We start from the raw sequence: 11,946 nt of genomic DNA on the forward strand, positions 1-11,946 counted from the left end.
ATGGCTCGTTGCATCGAAAGGAAAGGCGAAAGCAAATTGAATACACTCATCAAAGCAAACCAACCCGAGTTGCTAGCTACACACATTAATCAAAACTTTGGTTTCGATTCATCGTGTTACATTGTTATCAAAGAAAAACATGTTTTGCCTGTTGATTTCACACAAACAGACCTAGAACAAGTTGTCATTCATATATCTAAACCTGAATACATACAGTTTGTGAAGCTCAGGTTCAGCGATTCTAAAAGCAATGGGTTTGATTTTCTGCTGTGTGAACAGACCGATTACGAAGATATCTACGGCAATGAGGTTCATCAGTGTCACCTTTATTTTTCAAACACATGTACCAAAGATATGGCAGCTACAAGCTATTACTTGACAAACGCGTTGAGTATGATTGGAGTACTTACATTTTCAAAGCATACGCATGACAAACTGGCTTCGTGTCTAATAAAACGTTATGGTCAAACACTCGTACCCAAATGCACCACTGAATTTTGGAACAAACAACTTGACTCATTTCGCACAAAAAATATTCGTGATAAAATAGATAAGGTCTCACAACAAGATGACTCAACAACACTTCGTGATGAAATTGAGCGTTTGGTGCAAACAAAGTACAACTTTGTTTCTTGTCAATACAATACTGCAAACAAAATTCTCAATATTCTGTACACGAACACAAGTGACAACAACTTTGGGTTAGTGGTTCTCAAACAGTCGCTGAATATAAAATGCGCTACATGACTATTGATTCAAATCATTTTTGATTTAAACACCAAAGCGACAACATGTCTGTACCAGCAAATAAATTTCAAGTTTCACAGACTGAGAATTGGGACTTAGAAATAAGCCAGTCCGAGATGAAAAGTAAGTTGTGTTGATAAGATATTGTGTTTTCATAGCAGTTTTTATTGTAAGCATTGTTCATTTAGTTGTTAACTTTTGCTTTTTCTGTTTCAGAAAATACCAGCATCGGGGTGGTAACTCCAAAAACGAAAACCGAAGACTGGGAAGCTGAAATTGCGGTGGCGAAACGTCCTCCATTCTTTCTCAGCGTGGGCAAAATAACACAGCGACGTATAAACCGAATGCACCGATGCTGGACCTGTCACTGCGTGCCTGTCAATTGTCGATGTGCAAAATATTGAATAAACTTGTTGAAACGTTAACATGTGTTTGTTTGTTTGGTAGAAAATGTTATATAGGTAGTAACTTGAAAATTGATTCTATACACCTAAACAATGCTAGCCGTTGAACTCAAAGATTTGGGATTTTTTCGACATATGTTGCGTTTGAATATTGAAAAGTGGAACAAAGCTGTCGAAATGTACATCATGGATCTCTATCCAGATGTGAAGTTTACATTTTCGACGCGAGATCAATGTTGGAAAGCGACAGATACGGAAATTGTGTACTATGTCGATATTGAGGTTATTCTGATCAATCCGAAATATGATTTGTGCTGGACACACCAAGATCCCACAAAACGACTTCAAGCCATTAATGGGATTTTGTTGAGCTCAAAAGCCAAGAGAACAAAACTCGTAACGTTTGACCAAGAGTATTTTTGAGACAAAAAATGTATAAAGATGTTGAAATAACCAATTGCATGTGTAATATAATATCATATCATATCATGGATGATACCGACGCTGTGTGCATGTATCGAACAAGTATTTACATGGACAACTATATCGATAGACTGAAAACTTTTGAGCATTGGTCGCCCCAAATACAGCCAAACAAATACCAGCTTGCTTCGTGCGGGTTGTACTACTTGGGACAACACGATCGTTGCAAATGTTTTCGTTGTGGCATTGTGTTGTATCATTGGAAATCCACAGACGATGCTTTCTTGGAACACCATAAACATTCACCGAATTGCCAGTTTTTGCGAATGGTGGGTCCAGGAACAAGACTATTGATAGACACATGAGTAGGTTTTGTATGATCGTGTTGTAAATAAATATCATGAACCGTTCAATTCGTTTTGTTCTAATTCTTGTAGTAACATATACTTATTCATGCAACTACCAAACGCAAAGTTGAAAAACAAGTACTATTGTGTGCACGAATGTTTGATTTTGCTATTGCGTTAGTTATTGATATAACCCAGTGTCGTATGTTTTCTCAAACTATATTATCCAACTCTAATCAAAGCAAATACAAACAACTATGTATATGTAGTTTCAAACGATTTTATTCTGCAACAATCAATATTTCAAACATTCAATCTTTCGCAACAACAACGTACAACAGTTTACATAGTCCACTAGATCAGCCCACATAGTCCACTCGATCAGTCCATCACAGATGCAAAAGCCTCGCTCCTCTGTTTTGGCCGTAACCCTGAATTTCGCCACACCATTCGCAGCGATCGTCGATCCGCGTACATGACACACAGCTGAGGGCCTCGCATCTACGGCAAAAGTTCACCATCGAAAAAAAGTTTTTGCACCTATGACACACAATCACTAACGTAGTGTCATAAACAGTTGGCAGCATTTCGCCCATGCTCTTAATCCATCTGTCACAAGCTGCTTTGTTGTTTCCAGCTAACGACTCATTCTCACGATGCTTATTCTGCCTCTCTAACCATGCCTGGAAACTGCCACTTTTCTCCACACTTGACATCCATTGCTCGCAAGCTTTTCTGTTACTCATTATGCGTGTTGTTCGTTCAGTTTCAAAAATCGAAATGATTCAAACACGATCAATTCGCCCTTTTATAGTATGCCGTTATTCAACTCAACAGCATAAAAACTCGAAATGCATGTCCCTTTCCCAACACATGAAATTTCACAAAGTCGACAAAAGCCCCAATTGTATGTAAACAAAGTGTTTTATGTTTTCATCGACGAGTATTTTTATCAACAAGCCGAATTTTGCGGAATATGCGGTGTCATTAGTTCTAGAAAAGATAGTTTTACTTCCTGCTTGACAAAAAGTTTGTAGTTTACTTTGCTTTTTGGAAAAATACAACGTTCAAAGATATGAGTTTCATCCGAACCTTCCGAAAAATGGGTGTTGTTCTATGTACAGTATCGATACATGTATGTGAGGCATTTTCAGGCTTTCTTTCTTGGATTGAGAGTTCAAGAAACGACGAATTCTGTCAAAACATGGATAATATGACATATAAGTACCACGAACATGTTTTTTTTTGTTTTGTGATGGACAAAACCGTGGATTTTTTTAAATGTCAACACATCCCATATGTAAACAAAGAAAGTTAAAATACATGATAGATCATCTTGTGTAGTTTTTTGTTTCAAAAGTGAAACACTGTAAACAAAATGTGTACTTCAATTCAGATTTTTGTGAAAACTTCTGATTTATACAAAGTCAGTCAGTTTAACACTTGATATGTGTTGTTTTGTTTTTTAGCTGCATCAGACCTTTTTGACTGTAGGTTATTTGTACACATCAAACTCTGCCATACTAAGTTGATTTCTACAATGAATTAACACTCAGTATTTACTTGTTACCATGTGCTGCTAACACCGTGATGGAATATTTCATCTCAAATCATAAGTTGAACAATTTCTGACCAGAATTTACATCTCAATATGATACTATATGTGAAAGAAAACTGATCTGTCAGCATACTTCTAAAGAGGCTCACTTTTCATATTTTAGGCATAGAATGCACAATTGTCCATTTCAAAGTCTTCTTCGCAAAAATATGTTTTGTCTAAAACTCAAAAAAAATCTATATACACAACAAAATGCAAATTCTGCTTTTTGCCAACCTGTGAATTTTGTTCACAACAATCTTTCATTCAAGTTGACACAAATATGTGTATCAACAAGCAAACCCCATTGGAAGTCTGACTTGGTTAGAGTACCTATAGTATAGATGTTTAAATATCAAGAAGCAAACCATTCATAACGGGTTATGGTGTACAAAGTTCAAAAAAAGGTATTAACACAAAAAATGTAAAATGTGCATGTTGTTGGTCAGTAAAGAAATTGTATTGCACACAAATATGACATCTTGCAAAAAGTAAAAAACTTTTGCTATTTTGCAGGCATGACAATGTCTGTTTACCAGATTTAATTTGAATGCACATTACAGTGTGTGCGAACTAGCAAGCACAACCACAAGCCAATTTTTGGTTCAAATTCATATCTGTAGAAAAACATATAAAAATTAAAGTATTCATAGCCTACATACACAACAAGTCTGTAGCAAAATGACCTTTACATTCCCTTGTCTACAAAGCATCTTAGTGCAGCTGCACTCTTGTTTCAGTTTCAATATTCATGGAGCTTATTATGACCTTGTAGTACCCTGGCATTTAATGAGATTTGACTTTGAGGGGTATTCTGGACATAGTCTGTGTTTCATTTTGTAGAAGAAATAAGCCTGTGTTTATGCCTCCTTTTTGAAAGAGTTCCGCATTTAAGTACACAAAGCCTACATGTACATAACAAGTCTGTTGCAAAATGACCTTTACATTCCATTGTCTACAAAGCATCTAAGTGCATCTGCACTCTTGTTTCAGTTTCAATATTCATGGAGCTTATTATGACCTTGTAGTACCCAAGAACCCAACTGAAAGGAATCTGGTTCTGTTGATTAGAGTTTTCATTTCCAATATTTTTTTACGGTTATCATGACCTCGACATTCATCTGTCTTCTGCACTCTTGCTTCAGATTTTTTATCCATATCAATAAAAGAAAGTATAAACATTTTAGTACTCAGCCTGCATAACAGGTTTGATGCAATTGTTGAGAAAAAAGTATTAAAAGCCCATTTCGAAAGCATGCTTTTCTGTCATCTCATTCATGTCTGGCCACAAAACTCATTGTGTGTGTTTGTTGTGCAGTGATTCAGTCATTCACAAAGCGCATCTAACAGTGTCTGCTTGAGCTAGCAAGCACAACCACAAGCCATGTTTTGGTTCAGATTTGTTTTATTGAGGTCCATAAGAGAATATTTGAACATTTTGATACATGGCTCTCATAACTGGTCTCATTCAAATGCTTAGAAAAAAAGTATATAAATGCTTTTTAGAAAAATATGGTTTTTTGTCAGCACATTCATGTCTGTCCACAAAACTCATTGTGTGTGTTTGTTGTGCAGTGATTCAGTCATTCACTTAGCGCATCTAACAGTGTCTGCTTGAGCTAGCAAGCACAACCACAAGTCAGTTTTTTGTTCAGATTTTGTCTCTTCATGTCTATAAGAGAAGATATGATAATTTTGATACACAGCCTACATAACAGCCTAATGCAAAATGACCTTGACATTCATCTGTCTACAAATACATGTAATCTAAGTGCATCTGCTGTCTTGTTTCAGTGTCAATATTTGAAAGGCATCTTACAGTGTGTGTGAGCTAGCAAGCACAACCACAAGTCAGTTCTTGGTTCAGATTTTTTTGTATTAATGACTATAGACAAATATATGAAAATTTTAGTATTCAGCCCACATAACAGGTATAATGCAAATGATGAGAAAAAAGTATATAAAAGCAATTTTCTCGCAGAAGGAAATCTAGGTTCAAGCCCTAGTTCTGATATGAGTTTGTGTGTGAGCTAGCAAGCACAACCACAAGCCATGTCTTGGTTCAGATGGTTTTGGTTTTAATGACTATAGTAGAGTATATGAGCATTTTAGTACACAGCCTGCATAACAAGTTCAATGCAAAATGACCTTGACATTGCAAAGGAATCTTACATTGTGTGTGAGCTAGCAAGTACAACCACAAGTCAATTTTTGGTTCAGATTTGTTTTATTCATCTATATGGATTAGAATATGAGAATTTTTATACATGGCTGTCATAACTGGTCTGATACAAAAAGAGATTGCCATTCCAAGCACATCTTACATTGTGTGTGAGCTAGCAAGCATAACCACAATCCAATTCTTGGTTCAGATTCATATCTTAAGAAGAAAATATGAAAATTTAAGGACATATAGCCTACATTTACATAACAAGTCTGTTGCAAAATGACCTTTACATTCTCTTGTCTACAAAGCATCTAAGTGCATCTGCACTCTTGTTTTAGTTTCAATATTCATGGAGCTTATTATGACCTTGTAGTACCCAAGAACCCAACGGTAAGGAATCTGGTTCTGTTGATTAGAGCTTTCATTTGCAATATTTTGTTTACTGTTATCATCCCTTGACATTCATCTGTCTTCAAAGAATCTAAGTGCATCTGCACTCTTGCTTCAGATTTCATAACTATAGACAAATATATGAAAATTTTAGTATTCAGCCCACATAACAGGTATGATGCAAATGATGAGAAAAAAGTATTTAACTGCAATTTTGAAAGCAGGCTTTTTTGTCAGAACATTCATGTCTGGCCATCAAACTCATTGTGTGGTGTGTGTTTGTTGCGCAGTAATGATCAGTTCATGGAAATTTAAGTACACGGCCTACATAACAGCTTGATACAAAATGACCTTGACATTCATCTGTCTACAAATTCATGTAATCCAAGTGCATCTGCTGTCTTGTTTCAGTGTCAATGTTTGTGAATGTGTAAGCTAGCAAGTACAACCACATTCCAACTCTTGGTTCAGATTTCTTTTTATTCATAGGTATGGGATAATATATGCAAATTTGAGTTCTTGGCCTACATAACAGCCTGATGCAAAATGACCTTGACATTCCCTTGTCTATAAAGCATCTGAGTGTATCTGCACTCTTGTTTCAGATTTTTGTATTTATGTCTATAACATTTCACAGAGTAGTACACATCCAACATAACCGGTATGATGCAAATGATGAAAAAAAACTATTAAAAGCCACTTTTGAAAGCATGTTTTCTGTCAGCACATTCATGTCTGGCCACAAAACTCATTGTGTGTGTTATGTGTGCAGTGTAATCAGTTCATTTAATCAGAGTGGTTCAAGGAAGAACGCCTTCTCTCGCAGAAGGAAATCTAGGTTCAAGTCCTAGCTCTGATATGAGTCTGAGAAATCACAGTGTGTGCGAGTTAGCAAGCACAACCACAATCCAATTCGTGGTTCAGATTCATATCTATAGAAGAAAGTATGAGAATTTAAGTACACGGCCTACATAACAGCCTGATACAAAATGACCTTGACATTCCTCTGTCTACAAATTCATGTGATCTAAGTGCATCTGCTGTCTTGTTTCAGTGTCAATGTTTGTGAATGTGTAAGCTAGCAAGTACAACCACAAGTCAGTTATTGGTTCAGATTCATATCTGTAGAAGAAAGTATGAGAATTTAAGTACACAGCCCTCATAACAGGTCTGATGCAAAATGACATCGACGTTCCTCTCTCTACAAAGCATCTTAGTGCATCTACACTCTTGTTTCAGTGTCAATGTTTGTGAAGGTTTTGATGACCTTCTTGTTATCAAAAAGCAGAAAGAATCAATATGTTTGTTGATGAGACTTTTCATTTCCAATTTTTATTAAGGTTAACATGACCTTGAAGTTGCAAAGAAAGCCAATTGTTGCATAATAACGTTTGTTGATGTGAAGTCAAGTTCGAACAATTGCTCAAGGTAAACATGACCTTGTAGCTGTATAAGCATATACGGTAACAATTTTTACAAGCATCAATCATGTAAAACAAAACACGTTGTAAGGTTCTATACATTTTATTCATTATATGTATCAACCAACAATGCCATAGCGAGAACCAATTTGACATGTTGCATTCTTATCATATTGATGTTTGCATTTCAGACAAATCAATTGCCCAGAATTTTTGTTGTAAACGTATTCAAAATACTTAACTATGCAGTTCATACAGCAGAATCCGTGCCCGCACGTCTTGCTTATAATTGTTGGTGGATTGTCTTCATTTTTACAAACTCTGCACGAGTCGATTTCGCCACTGCTCTGTAATTCGCTAGATATACTTTCAATAACTTTCGAAATATGCGTTGTCGCATGTCCAAGGAAAGAGTTTTGGCTTGAATTGTCAATGGTACTTTCTTCAGATTTTAGCATCAGCAATACTTTTTTGAGATTGTTGATTCTTATCTGAGCTTTGCCGTGCGACGATTTTATTAACTGTTGTTTTTTTAAATACTCATCTACAAAGTCAGTCTTCTTATTTTGAGTTGTAATAGCGTCTAGTTTTGCATTTCGTGAGTCTTTATGTCTTTTGATACTTTGATCGTCAAAATTAGCCATAGCTTTGCGTTTATTCGAAGTCTTTGTACTAGTCGAACTTGTTGATTCGTTGGAACTGTGCTGTGATGACTGAGCCTTGAAATTAGCAGCTGCATCGTTTTCTCGCGATCGATATTCTGTGTTAAATTCTTCGTCACTCATTGTGAGAAGTGAGTACAAAATTGGATTCTTTTGTATGATCTCACTGGATGTTGAATTCAATGGATGAGTTTCATCACCTAACTGAACACCAGTATTTGTAAGTTGTTTGGAGGCCATGTCGCTTTGCTAATCACACGAGAATGATTGAGTTTGTCAAAAGACTGGCTTTTTATCGTAAAATTTTGAGTTATATTATTTGTTTCTTATTTTGCTGCACATTGCGAAAAATGTTGATGCAACAAGATGCTAGATTCCACAATATGATCAAGGTCAACGTGAATATGAAATTGTGACGCTGTATGCAAGTTTCTCGTTCATGCATAGAAATGAGCGTAATGTCAGATATTGTCTGATCAAGTATTTTGATCCATCGCAATTCGATACGACATTGTTCGTAAGCTCAACGTTATTCCACTATACAATCAAACTATATCTAACCTGCTCGACTAACAACATACACATCATATGCATTTCAACATTTTATTTAACAACAAACAAACAAGCATATGAATACAGTCAAAACATCTAATCAGTGAAAAGCATTCGCACCCAGCCAGTAACGTCAGCTCGACACATAGCGCAGTCTCCATCGAACATCATCAGGCAGCAGTTTTCACAAAAAGTGTGCCCACACCTTGTCAAGGTACTGTTTTTTTCCTCATCGTAGCATATGGTACACGTTTTCAATGCTCGAATAGCCTCTTCTTTTTCTTCTTGAAGTTTTGTTCTAAGCGAATCCAAAGCCTGCTCTTTTTCAAATAGGAGCTGCGCTATTATCCTATCGGTTTCGAGTTCATGTTGCTCTTTTAGCGCGCGTTCGCGTTTAGACCACTCATCCTCGAAGAAACGCTCTTGATCATCAACCAAATGTTCGCTCGCTTCTCGCTGATAAGATGAAGCCTTTTGAATACACGATACCATTTTCTTGCAGACATCGCGACCTTCTTTAGACATAGCGAAGTCGCTGCTGTTAACGAACGCTGTAACCTGACTTCCAAGTCTGTTCAGTTGATAGCCGAACGACTTTAGATCAATTGACGCCGATTGTTCTGGTCGAGTGTATGGCTTTGTAGCATGTCGCTTTCCCTTGCCAGTCGTTTCGCTACTACCACTAGCAGCGTCTGTGTCCTCGAACTTTGGCAGTCGGTTTGCGTATTTCGGCATGATTTCGAGTCAATGTTCTCTCTTGGAGTCTCAAATCAAGAATGATGACCATACCTGTCCGGGTCGCCTTAAATACCCGACGGGCTGGTGCGTTTTTACTATATAGACAAAGCATAGTGCTTACATACAAAAGTCTTTGAGTACAATGAATAGCAAATTTCTAACGCGCGGTCGATGTAGGCATTCATACTTAAGAAAAGCGCTGGACAAAGTTGCATGTTTGAAAGATTTTGATCAAACGTACGTTAGCGAATTAGGTCAGTACCTCAGAAAGACATTTCCCACATTACGCGACGACTGTAAATTGTACATAAAGCACGAATTAACAATTCAGAACAGGCGACCCGATTTCGTTATTCATATACCAAATGTTACCCTAATACTACTCGAATACAAAACATCGAATGTTACAACAAAAGTACGCAGAGAATATCTAACTCAAGTACTCGATACGTATCACAAGTTTCGACAAAGCTTATGCGTTAGTGAAAATTCAAGCCTTATACGCTTAATGAGTATTTTGCTCATTCGCAATTCTTCATCTCGACAAAACAAAATTGTGTGTGTGAAAAATGAGTCAATACCTAACAGCTGTTATTTGATATGAACTTTTATGAATATTTTTGCGAAATGTACTTTGATCAAATTTCAACGCAACAGTGCAGTGGAGTATTTTTCAAATCACAATATCTCGCTAGTACAACTTTTTGCTGTAATAATTTCACAACGCTAAAATTTCCAATCCAATACTTCATCAAATATCTACCAGCATCGCACGAGAAATTACACCCAGTACAGCGAGGTCATCAAGTGCAAATAATATCGAACGTCATTTCACAGTAAAGTACACAGATAGATGAGTATTTGCGAGAAAGTTTAAATGTAAATTTATCAAAAACCACTGCAGATATTGGGATCAAATTTTGACTATGATATTCAACTTAGAAAGCTCCACAATGATTGTTCCAGACGTTGTATTCTTTTGTTAATGCTTCTTGGACAAAAGTGCAAGTTTATGGTCGAAAATACCGTTTGTATGAAGAAAACTTTTTTGCCTTTTCGTTTTGCTAAACGAAATATGTACAGTTGAATAAGGAATTGTTTTCTGAAGAATTTGGTGTATACCACTTTGCATGTATGTGAATCATTTCGATTAAATACGTAGGAAGTTAAACGCAACATTGATATTTTTCTTGACATCGGCATCGAGTCAAAATTCATGACGTGCAGTAGATCTACGTAATTTCGCTTCATGTAAACAACCTTGGTGCAATATCGTACAACGAGGTTTAAGTGCATTTTCTTTGAAACCACTCAAAATATCAATATGAAATTTTCAGTACAGTACACAGATGGCTATATGCTACAATTACGTACTGATTAGTTTGCCCTGAAATATATGCTTCTATGTAAAATATCTGTCCGAAATCTTTTGTATGAAGAAAACTTTTTTGCTTTTTCGTTTTGCTTAACGAAATATGTACAGTTAAATTGGGAATTGTTTTCTGAAGAATTTGGTGTATAACACTTTGTATGTATGTGAAACATTTCGATTTAGCACGTAGAAAGTTAAACGCAACATTGATCGTTTTGTTTAAATCGGCATCGCGCAAAAATTCATTACATGTAGTACGTCATTTCGCTTCATGTAAACAACCTTGGGTAAATATCGTACACCGAGGTTTAAGTCAAATTTCTTCGGAACTGTTCAAGTCATCACTATCAAATTTAAAGTACAATGCCCAGCTTATTGTAAGCTACAACTTTTCTATTGTAATTTTTGTTCCAACATACATGCTTATGAGATAAAAATCACGTTGAAAACGTTCGCAACAAGAAAACTTTTTCATCCTATCGCTTTTTGAAACAAAACTGATATCATCTTATAGAAAATTTCATTCCGAATATTTCGCTATGACATGCGTGTATGTTTATTGTATCGCTTGATCAAGACTAGCCGAAAACCATTTTGCCTATAATCACGAATTCACTTTTTAAAGCACGAAACATGTACTGTAGATCGAACGTCATTTCTATCCATGTAAACAACCTTGGCTTGGGTGCAATATCTTACAATGAGGTTTAAGTCAATTTTCTTTGAAACCACTCATAATATCCAGATGAAATGTTCGCCACAATATTCTATCATATGATAGCTACAATTGTTGTCTCGCCTATATTGTTCTCACACGACTCATTGTGTCAGATATTCAATTTTGCAAAATTCGCTAACAAGAAAACTTTTTCGTGTTAAGAGCATTTATCTTCATTTTGGTATGATTTTGTAGGAAATTCAATTCCACGCATTTTGATGTATTACACTTAAACGTCTGTCTAAACACACAAACAATACAGTGCAATAACGATTTCGTACTAAACGCATTTCTGTCTTTAACTTTAGATTTTTACAACGTCGTCTTTTATCCATGTAAACAAACAAAACAAGATGTTAAGTTACATCGGTTTAACTCAATTTGCTCGAAAACGTCTCATGATATTAA

At 36.1% G+C, this 11,946-nt stretch overlaps 1 long non-coding RNA gene across 1 annotated transcript; it reads left to right on the forward strand.

Annotated features, from left to right (window-relative positions):
- The first annotated feature begins 828 nt into the window (after nt 1-828).
- Nucleotides 829-1,172, forward strand: LOC127834413 (uncharacterized). The gene is made up of 2 exons (XR_008027928.1): nt 829-870; nt 964-1,172. It is a non-coding gene; the product is annotated as an uncharacterized LOC127834413 (long non-coding RNA).
- Nucleotides 1,173-11,946: the final 10,774 nt, after the last annotated feature.

The sequence above is a fragment of the Dreissena polymorpha genome, chromosome 6 (genome assembly GCF_020536995.1).
Source record: "Dreissena polymorpha isolate Duluth1 chromosome 6, UMN_Dpol_1.0, whole genome shotgun sequence".
NCBI lineage: Eukaryota > Metazoa > Mollusca > Bivalvia > Myida > Dreissenidae > Dreissena > Dreissena polymorpha.